The sequence below is a fragment of the Arachis hypogaea genome, chromosome 10, assembly GCF_003086295.3.
Source record: "Arachis hypogaea cultivar Tifrunner chromosome 10, arahy.Tifrunner.gnm2.J5K5, whole genome shotgun sequence".
Lineage (NCBI taxonomy): Eukaryota > Viridiplantae > Streptophyta > Magnoliopsida > Fabales > Fabaceae > Arachis > Arachis hypogaea.
The window spans coordinates 60,499,509-60,516,974 of record NC_092045.1 but is presented as its reverse complement, the minus strand read 5'-3'; the positions used below and the strand labels follow the sequence as shown (position 1 = coordinate 60,516,974).

Here is a 17,466-nt window from a genome sequence, read left to right as displayed (position 1 = left end):
TGCTTCTTTTGGGCGTTCAACGCCCAAAATGTTTCTTACTGGCTTTCTCACGCCAGTGAGCTTCCAACTTTCCCTGTAACTCTGTGAATTCAATCAATTGCTATTTTACCTTTTGAAGATACTTTGACATATACCTGTAAAAATCAATTAATTAGCAAAAACAAATAAAATTAAATTTTGTGAATGGCTGGGTTGCCTCCCAGCAAGCGCTTCTTTAATGTCATTAGCTGGACTATTACTGAGCTTTTAGTCAAGTCTCAGTTTTGAGCATTCTTGCTCAAAATTGCTTTCAAGATAATGTTTAACTCTCTGTCCATTAACAATGAACTTTTTTTTAGATTCATTATCCTGAAGCTCTACGTATCCATATGGTGATACACTTGTAATCACATATGGACCTCTCCACCGGGATTTTAATTTCTCGGGGAATAATTTGAGCCTAGAATTAAATAGCAGAACTTTCTGCCCTGGCTCAAAGACTCTGGATGACAATTTCTTATCATGCTATCTTTTCGCTTTCTCTTTGTAAATTTTTGCATTCTCGAAAGCATTGAGTCTAAATTCCTCTAGCTCATTTAACTGGAGCAATCGTTTTTCTCTAGCTAACTTGGCATCAAGGTTCAGGAATCTGGTTGCCCAGTAGGCCTTGTGTTCCAGTTCCACTGGCAAGTGACATGCCTTTCCATACACAAGCTGGTATGGAGAGGTCCCTATAGGGGTCTTGAATGCTGTTCTGTATGCCCACAGAGCATCATCCAAACTTCTTGCCCAATCCCTTCTTCGGTTAATTACAGTCCGTTCCAGGATTCTTTTGAGTTCTCTATTTGAGACTTCAGCTTGCCCATTAGTCTGTGGATGATATGGAGTAGCTACCCTGTGGCTAACTCCATAACGAACCAAAGCAGAGTAAAGTTGTTTATTGCAGAGTAAAGAATTGGCTCACAATGGTTTGGGGGAAATACTTAGATTTCAGTCCGGAAAATGTAAGGTTGGCATTCAACTTGCCTATAATGCAAGGAGATGCACGCCCCTACACTAGAAGGGTCAACTTTGATCAAAGGTTGGACCAAGTCCTCATGGACATATGTGTGGAAGGAGCTCAATGGAAAAGAGATTCCAAAGGTAAGCCGGTTCAATTGAGAAGGCATGACCTCAAACCCATGGCTAGAGGATGGTTGGAATTCATCCAACGTTCTATCATTCCTACTAGCAACCGATCCAAAGTAACTGTGGATTGGGCCATCATGATCCATAGAATCATGATTGGAGAGGGAGTGGAAGTTCATGAGATTATACCTCTAGAACTATACAAGGTTGCTGACAAACCTTCCACTTTAGCAAGGTTAGCCTTCCATCATCTCATCTATCACCAATGCAATTTAGCTGGAATTGTCATAGAGGAAGACATCCTTATTGATGAGGACAAGCCCATCACCAAAAAGAGGATGGAGAAAATAAGAGAGCCCACACATGGACCTCAACAAGAGCATGAGGAAGTCCCTCATCAAGAAATCACTGAGATGCCTCAAGGGATGCAATTTCCTCCACACAACTATTGGGAGCAACTCAACACCTCTTTGGGAGATTTGAGTTCCAATATAGAGCAACTAAGGATGGAGCACCAAGAGCACTCCATTATTCTCCATGAAATTAGAGAGGATCAAATAGCCATAAGGGAACAGCAACCAAAGAAAGGAAGAGAGATAGAGCAGCTCAGGCGTTCCATTGGATCTTCAAGAGGAAGAACTAGCCGCCATCACTAAGGTGGACCCGTTCTTTGATTTCCTTGGTCTTATCTTTCTGTTTTTTGATTTTTATGCTTTATGTGTTATCCATGTTTGTGTCTTCAATACATGATCATTAGTGTCTAGTGTCTATGTCTTAAAGCTATGAATAATTCCATGAATACTTCACCTTTCTTAAATGAAAAATGTGCCTAATTACAAAAGAACAATAAGTACTTGGATTTCAAATTTTATCTTGAAATTAGTTTAATTATTTTGATATGGTGGCAATACTTTTTGTTTTCTGAATGAATGCTTGAACATTGCATATTTTTTATAATAATAATCTGAAAAATCATGAAATTGATTCTTGAAGCAAGAAAAAGCAGTGAAAAAAAGAAAAAATGGCGGCAAAAAGAGAGAAAAGAAAGAAAAAGCAAGCAGAAAAAGCCAATAGCCCTTTAAACTAAAAGACAAGGATAAAGAGGATCCAAGGCTTTGAGTATTAATGGATAGGAGGGCCCAAAGGAATACCATCCTGGCCTAAGTAGCTAAATCAAGCTGTCCCTAACCATGTGCTTGTGGCATGAAGGTCCAAGTGAAAAACTTGAGACTGAGTGGTTAAAGTCATGATCTAAAGCAGAAAGATTGTGCTTAAGAACTCTGGACACCTCTAACTGGGAACTTTAGCAAAGCTGAGTTACAATCTGAAAAGGTTCACCCAGTTATGTGTCTATGGCATTTATGTATCCGGTGGTAATACTGGAAGATAAAGTGCTTAGGGTCATGGCCAAGACACATAAAGTAGTTGTGTTCAAGAATCAACATACTGAACTTGGAGAATCAATAACACTATCCAAAATTCTGAGTTCCTATAGATGCCAATCATTCTGAATTTCAAAGGATAAAGTGAGATGCCAAAACTGTTCAGAAGCAAAAAGCTACTAGCCCCGCTCATCTAATTGGGACTAAAGTTCATTGATATTGTGAGATTCATTGTATATTCTCTTTTTTTAATCCTATTTTGTTTTCAGTTGCTTCGGGACAAGCCATAATTTAAGTTTGGTGTTGTGATGAGCGGATAATTTATACGCTTTTTGGCATTGTTTTTAGGTAGTTTTTAGTATATAATTATCAGTTTTCATGCTAAATTCACATTTCTAGACTTTACTATTGAATTTTTGTGTTTTTCTATGATTTCAGGTATTTTCTGGCTGAAATTGAGGGACCTGAGCAAAAATCTGATTCAGAGGCTGAAAAAGGACTGGAGATGCTGTTGGATTCTGACCTCCCTGCACTCGAAATAGATTTTCTGGAGCTGCAGAAGCCCAATTGGTGCGCTCTCAATTGTGTTGGAGATTAGACATCTTAGGCTTTCCAGCAATGCATAATAGTCCATACTTTTTCTGAGCTTTGATGGCCCAAACTGGCGTTCCAAGTCAACATAAAAATTCTGGCGTAAAACGCCCAAACTGGCACCAGAATTGGAGTTAAACGCCCAAACTGGCACCAAAGCTGGCGTTTAACTCCAAGAAAAGCCTTTGCACATGAAAGCTTCAATGCTCAGCCCATGCACACACCAAGTGGGCCCCGAAAGTGGATTTTCGCATCATTTACTTATTTCTGTAAACCCTAAGTTACTAGTTCACTAGAAATAAGACCTTTTACTATTGTATTTTGATCTTTTGATCATCTATGATCTTGGGATCAGGCCTTTGAACCCTTTTTCAATTGTTGCATGTTATTTGGGAGGCATGGCCATTCGGCCATGTCTAGACCTTGTTCTTATGTATTTTTAACAGTGGAGTTTCTACACACCATAGATTAAGTTGTGGAGCTCTGCTGTTCCTCATGAATTAATGCAATTACTACTATTTTTTATTCAATTCAAGCTTATTCTTGTTCTAAGATATTCACTCGTACTTCAACCTGTTGGATGTGATGATCCGTAACACCCATCATCATCCTCCCTTATGAACGTGTGCCTGACAACCACTTCTATTCTATCTACTAGAGCTTGAGTGTGAATCTCCTGGCCTCCTAGTTCACGATGCATGGTTGCCTCTCCTGACGATAGAGCTTCCATTCCGTGTGATCAGAGTCTTCGTGGGATAAGCTATAATCAAATGGGTTGCATTCTTGAGATCCGGAAAGTCTAAACCTTGTCTGTGGTATTCCGAGTAGGATCTAGGATGGGATGACTGTGACTAGATACAAACTCGCAACTGTGGGGCGCAGTGACAGTGCGCAGAAGGATCAATGGATCTTATTCTGACACGATTGAGAACCGACAGATGATTAGCCATGCGGGAAACCGTTGAGGAACATTTTCACTGAAAGGATGGATGATAGCCATCGACAACGGTGATCTGATGACTTGCATCATCTACCCTTCTTTCTTGCATAAAGAAGACCATAAAGGAGCATAAATCTCATTTGATCAGTACAATTCATGCATTATTTGATGAATATTATGGTACACTACTTTGAGACGAGTTGTGCTGATTTTCAGGTGAAAAAGGACATCAAAAATTGGAAGAAGACAAACAAGAAGCTGGGCGTGTGAAACGGGCGTGCCACTTAAGAGCAAATGCCATAAAAATGCACTGGCGTGGCACGCTAGGAGCTAAGCATGGCACGCCAGTACTAAATTCCAGAAGGGAGATCCAAGCATGCATGACGGCATGGCACGCCAGGAAATGGGCATGGCATGCTAGTACAAAATTTTAGAATGCAAAATGGAGGACACAAAAGGGGCGTGGCATACCTGACCCATCAACTATTATGGGCGTGCCACTTAGTGTCAAACGTGTGGCACGCTAGCTCCAAAAAGTCACTTTGGCGTGCCACTTGATGACCCAGGCATGGCACGCCAAGCTTGAAGAATGCACAAATACATGGGCGTGCCACTTGAGCAGCACGGCGTGGCACGCTGGTACAATAATCCAGAGAAGGGGCTGAAGAAAATTGAAGACTGGGCGTGCGACTTGAAGTCGAAGGCGTGGCACGCCAACCTCTCAACCTCACTTCGGCGTGCCACTTGAGCAACCAGGTGTGGCACGCCAATGCACAAGACAACATGAGCAAGGACTGGGCGTGCCACTTGGTATCGAAGGCGTGGCACGCCAGCTCCAAAAAGTCACTTTGGCATGCCATTTAAAGGCCGAGGCGTGGCACGCCACTTACTGGAACGAGACAAGATCATGAGTGTGGCATGCCAACCTTTAGGCGTGGCACGCTGGTATAAGTTTCCAGAGAAGATGGAAGAAGCAAATTACATGGGGCGTGCCACTTGGTATCGAAGGCGTGGAATTCCAGTCACTATTCTTCACTTAGGCGTGCCACTTGAGCAACCAGGCATGGCACGCTAGTGTCATTCAGAGGCCAAAGAAGCATTAGGGCGTGCCACTTGAGTTCGTGGTGTGGCACGCCAAACAGAGGAACCACTCACTCACAAAAGGGCGTGGTACGCCAGACCCTGGGTGTACCACGCTAGTGCAACTTTCCAGAAGAGCTAGCCAAGCACACAACAAGGGTGTGGCACGCCAGACCCTGGGCGTGCCACGCTAGTTCAAGTTTCCAGAAGCAAAGGAGAGTGGAAAAATCAAAGGGCGTGCCACTTGAGCTCGAAGGCGTGGCACGCCAACACAAGAATTCCACTATGGCGTGCCACTTGAGTTCAAAGACGTGGCATGCCAAGGTCAATAAGGGACGAGCGTGCCACTTGAAGGCTCGAGCGTGGCACGCCAAGCAATTTTGAAGGGCACGTGACACGCCGGTGATGCGCTAGTCACACGCCAGCTAATGAGTCACGCTTATTGAGTGTTTTCTTTCCCTCCAAAATGTAATTTTCCCTTTTTCACTTTTGTAATTCTTTTATTTTTACTAGGAGTAGTATAAATACCACCAAGGAGTACTGAAGAGGGGTTAAGCATTTAGTTCTATATCCACGTTTCCATTCCACTTTTGAGTACTTTTCAAGCTATGAGTAGCTAACTTCCCTCTCATTGAGAGAGGGAGCTCTGTTGTACTTGATGGATTGATAATAGTGAAATCCTTCTTCTCTTCATCTTCTCTTTGATTTGCTAGAAGGAATTTCGTTCTTAATGCTTAGTGTTCAATTATCTTGGGAAAGAGATTGAATGCAATTGGGTTTCATGGGAACCTTGGGAAAAGAAACATGAAACCATGCTTGAAATCCCTTCTCACACTTGAATAGAATCTGGGTTTTGGTGATGGGATATGTGACATATAATCCCCCATCTACCTAGCTCTACAAGGGTGTGTGGTATAATCAGGTACCAAGCATATCTCTCTTCATGAGAAAGTAGACCAAGGAATTGGCTATTGATCAAGATCTGAGAGATTGAGTCACCAAGGGATTGGGGCTCAATCAATCATGATTGGCAAGAGGTCAATGAGTTGCATGATTGAAGAGGATATAAGCTATATTTGATTCAAAGAGACAACATCTCCGAATCTCAATGAATTTCCCCATTCTCACCTATCCATTTCTTTATAGCTTAATTTTACATTCTGCAATTCCCCATCCCCATTTACATTCAAGTCATTTATGATTCAGCACTTTACATTGAGCAATTTCTATTTATGCACTCTATTGCTTTTCTTTACATTCTAGTCATTTACATTTATGTCATTTACAATTCTGCACTTCACAATCTTATTAATCTGCTTGACTAATTCATCAATCAATTAAAACTACTTGGATTTGCCGGTCTCTGTGGATACGATCCCACTCTACTGTGGGTTATTACTTGGCGATAATTTTGGTGCACTTGCCAAAAGAACTAATTCACTAAATTTTGGACGGGGTATGAAACTTTAGACATCAAGTTTTATGGCGCCGCTATTGGGGATTGGCTTAAATTTGACAGTGATTAAATTGATTAGAGAGATAGATTAAGCAATTTAATTTCCTTGTTATTTTAATTTTCTTTTATTTAGCATTTTTATTTTATTTTGAGCTCTATTTCCTTCTTCTTTGATTATCCATAATTCCACTCTTCTAACTGTTTGATCAATTGCATCACTCATACTAACAACCACTTTAACACAAGTAATTCCTTCATCCACTTTCTTTCTTGTTTTTTTTTTCCTTGATTGGTTGTATGACAGGTAGGAGAAGCGGAGCTTATACTTCCTTTGATTCTGAACCTAAGCGGAGCTTATACTTCCTTTGATTCTGAACCTAAGAGGACCTTCCTTAGATTAAGGAGGGAAGCAAGAGGAAAGAGAGTCGTTGGTGCTGAGGAAGAGGAAGCGTATTTTGAAACAAACATGGAGGAGAATATGGAGAATCATCATGAGGAAGAAGTTTATAACCATGCCAGAGGAGGCCCAGTCAATCATGATGGGTAGGAAAGGAGAGTCTTAGGCTCCTACATCAACCCAAATCCAGGGAATTGTGGCAACAGCATCCTAAAGCCAACAATTTATGCCAATAACTTTTAGCTGAAGCCTCAGCTCATCACACTTGATCAGACAAATTGCTTATATGGAGGAAGTGCCCAAGAAGATCCTAATCAACATCTCAGCACATTCTTGAGGATATGTGATACTGTAAAGTCCAACGGGGTACACCATGACATCTACAAACTACTCTTGTTCCCTTTCTCACTCAGAGATAAGGCAGCAAAGTGGTTGGAATCATTCCCCAAAGGATAGCCTAACTACATGGGAGGAGGTTGTGAACGGATTCCTTGCAAGATTTTACCATCCACAAAGAATTAATAGGCTGAGAGCTGAGGTGCAAACTTTCAGACAACAAGATGGAGAAACACTCTATGAGGCCTGGGAGAAATTCAAAGATCTGACAAGAAGATGCCCACCATAAATGTTCAATGAATGGGTACAACTACATATCTTTTATGAGGGACTATCCTATGAAGCAAAGAAGGCAGTGGATCACTCTTTAGGAGGCTAACTCAACAAAAAGAAAACCATTGAAGAGGTCATAGATGTCATTGAAACTGTAGCTGAAAATGAGTATTTCTATGCCTCAGAAATAACTCAGAAGAAGGGAGTGCTAGAACTCAACTATGTAGATGCTTTGTTAGCTTAGAACAAGGCAATTGCAGCACAAATAGCAGCCTTAACCAAGAGGATGGAGGCCAACCAAGCCTCAGTCATTCAAGACCAAACTCCTCAACAAGAAGGGAATGCATTAGACTCTAAAGGTAACTGGAAGCAAGCTAATTATGTGAACAATTCATCCAGAGCACCATAGGACCCACACTCTAAGATATATAATCCAGGTTGGAAGAACCACCCAAACTTTGGGTGGGAAAATCAACAAAACCACAACCAGGACCACAACAAGCCTTATCCATCAAATCAGCATCCCAACCACAACCCCAACCATCAAACAGGAAACCATAGACCCTACCATAACTCACAAAATACTTCATACCATAACAACCAACCCATACACAACAACCTCAATCAAGATGCACCATCCTCAACTATGCAACCATGTGAAATCAAGAGCAACTTTGAGAGGATGGAGGCTGCAATAGCACAACTATCATCCCAGATTTCAGGGGCAGTCTCCTCCCTCATGGACAGACAAGCACAAACTGACAGAAAGATAGATGCTAATAAAGAGGAATACAGGTCAAATCTGAAAAGTCAAGGTGCAACAATCTCGAAGTTGGAAGCATAAGTGGGGATTTTGTCCAAGAAAATCCCACTTTCCACACACACATTTCCCAGTGATACCATGGCTAACCCAAGAGGGGAATGCAAGGCCATAACTCTAAGAAGTGGGAAGGTTGTAGAGGAAGGAGCCCCAAGAAAAGATAATCATGAAGAGGTTGCACCAAAACATGGAAACGAGGATGAAGGAGAGATCCCAGCTTCACCTCCACCCAAACCAGTCTTGAAGCCCTATGTGCCAAGGGCACCATACCCACAAAGACTGAGAAAAGATAGAAAGGATGGCCAGTTCTCTAAGTTCCTAGAGATCTTCAAGAAGATCCAAATCAACATACTATTTGCTGAGACATTAGAACAAATGCCACTCTATGCCAAGTTCTTGAAGGAGCTTATAAACAAAAAGAGGAACTGGGAGGCAAAAGAAACCATAGTATTGACTGAGGAGTGCAGCGCCATCATACAGAAGAAGTTGCCTCAAAAGCTGAAAGACCCAGGAATTTTTCAAATCCCCTGCATCATAAGGGACATCACTATTGAGAAAGCTTTGTGTGATTTGGGAGCTAGCATAAATCTTATGTCCCTAACCATGATGAGAAGGATGAAGATTGAGGAAGCTAAGCCAACAAGAATGGCACTCCAATTGGTTGCCAGAACATTTAAGTTTCCACATGGGGTGGTGGAAGACTTGTTAGTGAAAGTAGGAGAATTCATTTTCCCTGCTGATTTCGTTGTGATGGACATGGAAGAAAAGGCCAACACGTCAATTATTCTAGGAAGACCATTTCTAGCTACTACTGGAGCCATCATTGATGTGCAGAAAGGGGAACTAGTCTTGAGATTACATGAAGAGAAAATGGTCTTCATGTCTTTAAAGTAATAAGTTACCCCAAGGAACCTATAGGAGAATGTATACTGGTAGATACTATGGAACAGATAGTTCAAGAAGTCATGGGAGAAAAACAATGTGGAGAAAGCATTGAGTTTGAGCAAGCATCAGATGGAAAATTACCACAAGCAACCATGAGGAACTCAATCATGCCAACTACTACAGACAACAAGGATGTAGAGTCACCAAAACTAGATCTGAAAGCCTTACCACCCAGCTTGAAGTATGCATATCTGGGTGCAAACAACACTTATCTAGTAATCATAAATTCAAGTCTGAGTAAGGAACAAGAAGAGGAACTTATCCAAGTGCTGAGTGATGAGCGGATAATTTATACGCTTTTTGGCATTGATTTTAGGTAGTTTTTAGTATGATCTAGTTATTTTTAGGGATGTTTTCATTAGTTTTTATGCTAAATTCAAATTTCTGGACTTTACTATGAGCTTGTATATTTTTCTGTGATTTCAGGTATTTTCTGGCTGAAATTGAGGGACCTGAGCAAAACTCTGATAAGAAGGCTGACAAAGGACTGCTGATGTTGTTGGATTCTGACTTGCCTGCACTCGAAATGGATTTTCTGGAGCTACAGAACTCCAGGGCGCGCTCTCAACGGTGTTGGAAACAAAACAACCAGATCTTTCCAGCAATATATAATAGTTTATACTTTATTCGAGATTAGACGACGTAAACTGGCACTCAATGCCAGTTCCATGCTGCATTATGGAGTCAAATGCCAGAAACACGTCACGAACTAGAATTGAATGCCAAAAACATGTTACAACTTGGCGTTCAACTCCAAAAGAAGCCTCAGCTCGTGTAAAGATCAAGCTCAGCCCAAACACACACCAAGTGGGCCCCGAAAGTGGATTTCTGCATCAATTACTTACTTCTATAAACCCTAGTAGATAGTCTAGTATAAATAGGACGTTTTACTATTGTATTAGACATCTTTGGTCTCAGTTTTATTTTATTATTCATCTTAGAAGACTATTGATCACGTTTGGGGGGCTGGCCATTCGGCCATGCTTGAACCTTCATCACTTATGTATTTTCAACGGTGGAGTTTCTACACACCATAGATTAAGGGTGTGGAGCTCTGCTGTACCTCAAGTTTCAATGCAATTACTACTATTTTCTATTCAATTCCGCTTGTTCTTATTCTAAGATATTCGTTGCACTTCAACATGATGAATGTGATGATCCGTGACACTCATCATCATTCTCACCTATGAACGCGTGACTGACAACCACTTCCGTTCTACCCTAGACCGGGCGCATATCTCTTGGATTCCTTAATCAGAATCTTCGTGGTATAAGCTAGAATTGATGGCAGCATTCATGGGAATCCGGAAAGTCTAACTTTGTCTGTGGTATTCCGAGTAGGATTCCCGGATTGAATGATTGTGATGAGCTTCAAACACGCGATTGTTGGGCGTGATGACAAATGCAAAAGAATCACGGGATTCTATTCCAACATGATCGAGAACCGACAGATGATTAGTCGTGTTGTGACAGAGCATTTTGACCATTTTCACTGAGAGGATGGGATGTAGCCATTGACAACGGTGATGCCCTACATACAGCTTGCCATGGAAAGGGGTAAGAAGGATTGGATGAAAGCAGTAGGAAAGCAGAGATTCAGAAGGAACACAGCACCTCCATACACTTATCTGAAATTCCAACCATTGAATTACATGAGTAACTCTATCTTTATTTTCTGTTTATTATTTATTATTATTCAAAAACCCAATAATCAATTATTATCCGCCTGACTGAGATTTACAAGGTGACCATAGCTTACTTCATACCAACAATCTTTGTGGGATCGACCCTTACTCACGTAAGGTTTATTACTTGGACGACCCAGTGCACTTGCTGGTTAGTTGTGCGGAGTTGTGACAAAGTGTGATTTATGTTTGAGAGCACCAAGTATTTGGAGCTATTATTGATGATCACAATTTCGTCCACCAAGTTTTTGGTGCCATTGCCGGGGATTGTTCGAGTTTGGACAACTGACGGTTCATCTTGTTGCTCAGATTAGGTAATTTTCTTTTTATTTTCTTTTCAAAAATTTTTCAAAAATATTTTTCAAAAAATTTTTTCCCTTTGTTTTCGAAAATTATTCCAAAATTTTTAAGAATGAATTCTAGAGTTTCATAGTAACATGTTGAAGCCTGACTGGCTGTAAAGCCATATCCAAATCCTTTTGGATTGAGGCTTCCACTTGTCAACATAACGGGTATGTATATAGAGTTGGATGAAATATCAGCTGTTGCATGCCTGATTTATATCTTCTAAAGCTGGCTGGCTATTAAGCCATGCCCAACCCTTGGATTGGAGCTTTAGACTAACATTGAAAGATCCATGGAATTCTTATTACAAATTTTGAATCTCTTAATTTCTTTTCCTATATGTTTTTTCGAAAAATTAAAAGAAAATACAAAAAAATCATAAAATTATAAAAATAAAAAATATATTGTGTTTCTTGTTTGAGCCTTGAGTCAATTTATAATTTTAGTGTCAATTGCATGCTTTAAAAATTTTTTCTTGAAATTTTCAAAAATTCATGCATTCATAGTGTTCTTCATGATCTTCAAGTTGTTCTTGGTAAGTCTTCTTGTTTGATCTTTAAATTTTCTTGTTTTTTGTTGTATGATGTTTTTCATGTGCATTTTTGCATTCATAGTGTCCATACATTAAATAATTCTAAGTTTGGTGTCTTGCATGTTTTCTTTGCATATAAAATTTTTTTCAAAAATATGTTCTTGATGTTCATCATGATCTTCAAAATGTTCTTGATGTTCATCTTGACATTCATAGTGTTCTTGCATGCATTAAGTATTTTGATCCAAAATTTTCATGTTTTGGGTCATATTTGTGTTTTTCTCTCTCATAATTAAAAATTCAAAAATAAAAAATATCTTTTCCTTAATTTTCTCATAATTTTCGAAAATTTGAGTTGACTTAGTCAAAAATTTTTCAAAATTAGTTGTTTCTTACAAGTCAAGTCAAATTTTCAATTTTAAAAATCTTATCTTTTCAAAACTTTTTCAAAAATCAAATCTTTTTCATTTTTTATTAATTTTCGAAATTTATTTTTTTAAATTATTTTTCAAAAATCTTTTTCTTAGTTTTATCTTTATTTTCGAAAATTATGCTAACAATTAATGTGATTGGTTCAAAAATTTGAAGTTGTTATTTTCTTGTTAAGAAAGGTTCAATCTTTAAATTCTAGAATCTTATCTTTTAGTTTCTTGTTAGTTAAAGAATTAATTTTAATTTTAAAAATTAAATCTATCTTATCTTATCTTTTATATCATATCTTTTTCAAAAATTTGATTTTAAAATATCTTTTCTAACTTCTTATCTTTTTAATTTTTCAAATTTGATTTTCAAATCTTTTTCAACTAACTATTTGACTTTTGTTTGTTTCTTATCTTTTTCAAAACCACCTAACAACTTTTTTCTCTCTAATTTTCGAAAATACCTCCCTCTTTCTTCAAAAATTCTTTTTAATTAATCAATTGTTTTAAATATTAATTTTAATTTTATTTCTTATCTTTATTTTTGAAAATCATTTAACTCCTTTTCAAAATTTAATTTCGAAAATTTCTCCCTCTCTCATCTTATTCTATTTATTCATTCATTTACTAACACTTTTCTTCATCTCAAATCAATGCCTCTATCCTTACCCTTCTGTTTGGATTCTCCTTTCTTTATTCCCTTTCTTCTTCTATTAATAATAAGGAACCTCTTTACTGTGACATGGATTCCTCTTCTTTTTCTATTCTCTTCTCTTTCATATGAGCAGGAACAAGGAAAAAGGCATTCTTGTTGAAGCTGATCCAGAACCTGAAAGGACTCTGAAGAGGAAACTAAGAGAAGCTAAATTACAACAATCCAGAGACAACCTTGCTGAAATTTTTGAACAAGAAAAAGAGATGGCAGCCGAACCCAACAACAATAATGCAAGGAGGATGCTTGGTGATCATACTACACCTTCTTCCAAGTTTGATGGAAGAAGCATCTCAACTCCTGCCATTGGAGCAAACAATTTTGAGCTGAAACCTCAATTAGTTGCTCTAATGCAACATAACTGCAAGTTTCATGGACTTCCATTAGAAGATCCTTACCAGTTCTTAACTGAGTTATTGCAGATCTGTGAGACTGTTAAGACTAATGGAGTAGATCCTGAAGTCTACAGGCTCATGCTTTTCCTTTTTGCTGTAAGAGACAGAGCTAGAGAATGGTTGGACTCTCAACCTAAAGATAGCCTGGACTCCTGGGATAAGCTGGTCACGGCCTTCTTGGCTAAGTTCTTTCCTCCTCAAAAGCTAAGCAAGCTTATAATGGATGTTCAGACCTTCAAACAAAAAGATGGTGAATCCCTCTATGAAGCTTGGGAAAGATACAAACAGATGACCAAAAGATGTCCTTCTGACATGTTTTCAGAATGGACCATGATAGATATATTCTACTATGGTCTATCTGAGTTCTCTAAGATGTCATTGGACCATTTTGTAGGTGGATCCATTGGTGCACGAAATTGTGATCATCAATGGCGCCATCAACATGGTACGCACAATTGTAATCTCAACTATTTATCACAACTTCGCACAACTAACCAGCAGGTGTACTGGATCGTCCAAGTAATAAACCTTACGCGAGTAAGGGTCGATTCCACGGAGATTGTTGGTATGAAGCAAGCTATGGTCACCTTGTAAATCTCAGTCAGGCAGATTCAAATGGTTATGGATGATATACGAATAAAGCATAAAATAAAGATAGAGATACTTATGTAATTCATTGGTAAGAATTTCAGATAAGCGAATGGAGATGCTTTGTCCCTTCCGTCTCTCTGCTTTCCTACTGTCTTCATCCAATCCTTCCTACTCCTTTCCATGGCACGCTGTATGTAGGGTTTCACCGTTGTCAGTGGCTACCTCCCATCCTCTCAGTGAAAATATTCAATGCACCCTGTCACGGCACGGCTAATCATCTGTCGGTTCTCAATCAGGTTAGAATAGAATCCATTGATTCTTTTGCGTCTGTCACTAACGCCCAGCCTTCAGGAGTTTGAAGCTCGTCACAGTCATTCAATCATTGAATCCTACTCAGAATACCACAGACAAGGTTTAGACCTTTCGGATTCTCTTGAATGCCGCCATCAATTCTAGCTTATACCACGAAGATTCTGATTAAGGGATCCAAGAGATATCCAGTTGTCAGGCACACGTTCATAGGTGAGAATGATGATGAGTGTCACGGATCATCACATTCATCCAGTTGAGGAACAAGTGATATCTTAGAACAATAACAAGCTGAATTGAATAGAAGAATAATAGTAATTGCATTAATACTCGAGGTACAGCAGAGCTCCACACCTTAATCTATGGTGTGTAGAAACTCCACCGTTGAAAATACATAAGAACAAGGTCTAGGCATGGCCGAAAGGCCAGCCCCCATGATCTAAGAACTAAACATCCAAATATGATCTAGAGATCTAAAGTGATCAAAAGATGATCCTAAGATCTAAATTGATCCCAAGATGAAAATACAATAGCAAAAGGCCCTATTTGTAGAGAACTAGTAGCCTAGGGTTTACAGAGATGAGTAAATGACATAAAAATCCACTTCCGGGCCCACTTGGTGTGTGCTTGGGCTGAGAATTGAAGCATTTTCGTGTAGAGACTTCTCTTGGAGTTAAACGCCAGCTTTTGTGCCAGTTTGGGCGTTTAACTCCCATTCTTGTGCCAGTTCCGGCGTTTAACGCCGGGCTGTTTTGAGCTGATTTGGGACGCCGGTTTGGGCCATCAAATCTCGAGAAAAGTATGAACTACTATACATTGCTGGAAAGCCCAGGATGTCTACTTTCCAACGCCATTGAGGGCGCGCCAATTGGGCTTCTGTAGCTCTTGAAAATCCACTTCGAGTGCAGGGAGGTCGGAATCCAACAGCATCTGCAGTCCTTTTCAGCCTCTAAATATGATTTTTGCTCAAGTCCCTCAATTTCAGCCAAAAAATTCCTGAAATCACAGAAAAACACACAAACTCATAGTAAATTCTAGAAAAGTGAATTTTAACTAAAAACAAATAGAAATATACTAGAAACTAACTAAAACATACTAAAAACATACTAAAAACATTGCCAAAAAGCGTACAAATTATCCTCTCATCATCCATTCACCTAAAGAAAACGCTTAGAGAAGCTCAGGAACTCATTGACATGGTTGCAAATAACCAATTCATGTACAGTTCTGAGAGGAATTCCGTGAATAATGGGACGCCTCAAAGGAATGGAGTTCTTGAAATTGATGCTCTGAATGCCATTTTGGCTCAGAACAAAATGTTGACTCAGCAAGTCAACATGATTTCTCAAAGTCTGAATGGATGGCAAAATGCATCCAACAGTACTAAAGAGGCAACTTCTGAAGAAGAAGCTTATGATCCTAAGAACCCTGCAATAGCAGAGGTAAATTATCTGGGTGAACCTCATGGGAACACTTATAATTCATCATGGAGAAATCATCTAAATTTCTCATGGAAGGATCAACAAAAGCCTCAACAAGGCTTTAATAATGGTGGAAGAAATAGGCTCAGCAATATCAAGCCTTATCCATCATATTCTCAGCAACAGACAGAGAATTATGAACAGAATAAAACAAGGTCCTCCATCAGAAATCTGGAGGCACAAGTGGGCCAGCTGAGTAAGAAAATCACTGAAACCCCTCCTAGTACTCTCCCAAGCAATACTGTAGAAAATCCAAAGAGAGAGTGCAAGGCCATTGATATACTCAACATGGCCGAATGCAAGAAGGAGGGAGAGGACGCGAATCCCAATGAGGAAGATCTCATGGGACGTCTCTCAAACAGGAAGGAATTCCCTATCGAGGATCCAAAGGAATCTGAGTCTTATATAGAGAACATAGAGATTCCATTAAATCTCCTTCTGCCATTCATAAGCTCTGAAGATTATTCTTCCTCTAAAGAGGATGAAGATATAACTGGAGAGCAAGTTGCTCAATATCTAGGAGCCATCATGAAGCTGAATGCCAAGTTATTTGGTAATGAGACCTGGGAAGGTGAACCTCCCTTGCTCATTAGTGAACTTGATACATGGGTTCAACAAACTTTACCTCAAAAGAAACAAGATCCTGGGGAAATTCTTAATACCATGTACCATAAGCACAATGACCTTAGAGAAAGCTCTGTGTGACCTAGGGTCAGGCATAAATCTTATGCCACTCTCTGTAATGGAGAAGCTGGGAATCATTGAGGTACAACCTGCCTTATTCTCATTACAATTGGCAGACAAGTCAGTAAGACAAGCTTATGGATTAGTAGAGGACATGTTGGTAAAGGTTGAAGGCCTTTACATTCCTACTGATTTCATAATCTTAGACACTAGGAAGGAGGAGGATGAATGCATCATCCTTGGAAGACCTTTCCTAGCCACAGCATAAGCTGTGATAGATGTTAACAGAGGAGAATTAGTCCTTCAATTGAACAGGGACTACCTTGTGTTTAAGGCACACGGCTATCCTTCTGTAACAAGGGAGAGTAAGCATGCAAAGCTTCTCTCAATACAGAGTCAAACAAAGCCCCTACAACCAAACTCTAAGTTTGGTGTTGGGAGGCCACAACCAAACTCTAAGTTTGGTGTTGAGAAGACCCCACATTCAAACTCTAAGTTTGGTGTTGGGAGGCCTTCATCATACTCTGAACTTCTGTAAGGCTCCATGAGAGCCCACTGTCAAGCTAGTGACATTAAAGGAGCGCTTATTGGGAGGCAATACAATTTTTATTTATCTATCTAATTTTATTTTTTATTTTATTGTTCTTTTATGTTTGTTTAGGTACATGATCGTGTGGAGTCACGAAAAAATATTAAAATTAAAAACAGAATCAAAAACAGCAAAAGAAAAATCACACCCTGGAGGAAGGACTTACTGGCGTTTAAACGCCAGTAAGGAGCATCTGGCTGGCATTCAATGCCAGAACAGAGCATGAATCTTACGTTGAACACCAGAAACAAGCAACATCCTAGCGTTCAAATGCCAGGAATGCACCCTGAGGAGAGCTGGCACTGAACGCCAGAAACAAGCATCTGGCTGGCATTCAACGCCAGAAACATGCTACACATGGGCGTTAAACGCCCAGAACATGCATCACTTTGGTGTT

At 39.6% G+C, this 17,466-nt stretch overlaps 1 non-coding gene across 1 annotated transcript; it reads right to left on the bottom strand.

Annotated features, from left to right (window-relative positions):
* Window positions 1–13,625: 13,625 nt before the first annotated feature.
* On the bottom strand, window positions 13,626–13,729 carry LOC112718835 (small nucleolar RNA R71). Its single transcript, XR_003161161.1, has one exon. It is a non-coding gene; the product is annotated as a small nucleolar RNA R71 (small nucleolar RNA).
* Window positions 13,730–17,466: the final 3,737 nt, after the last annotated feature.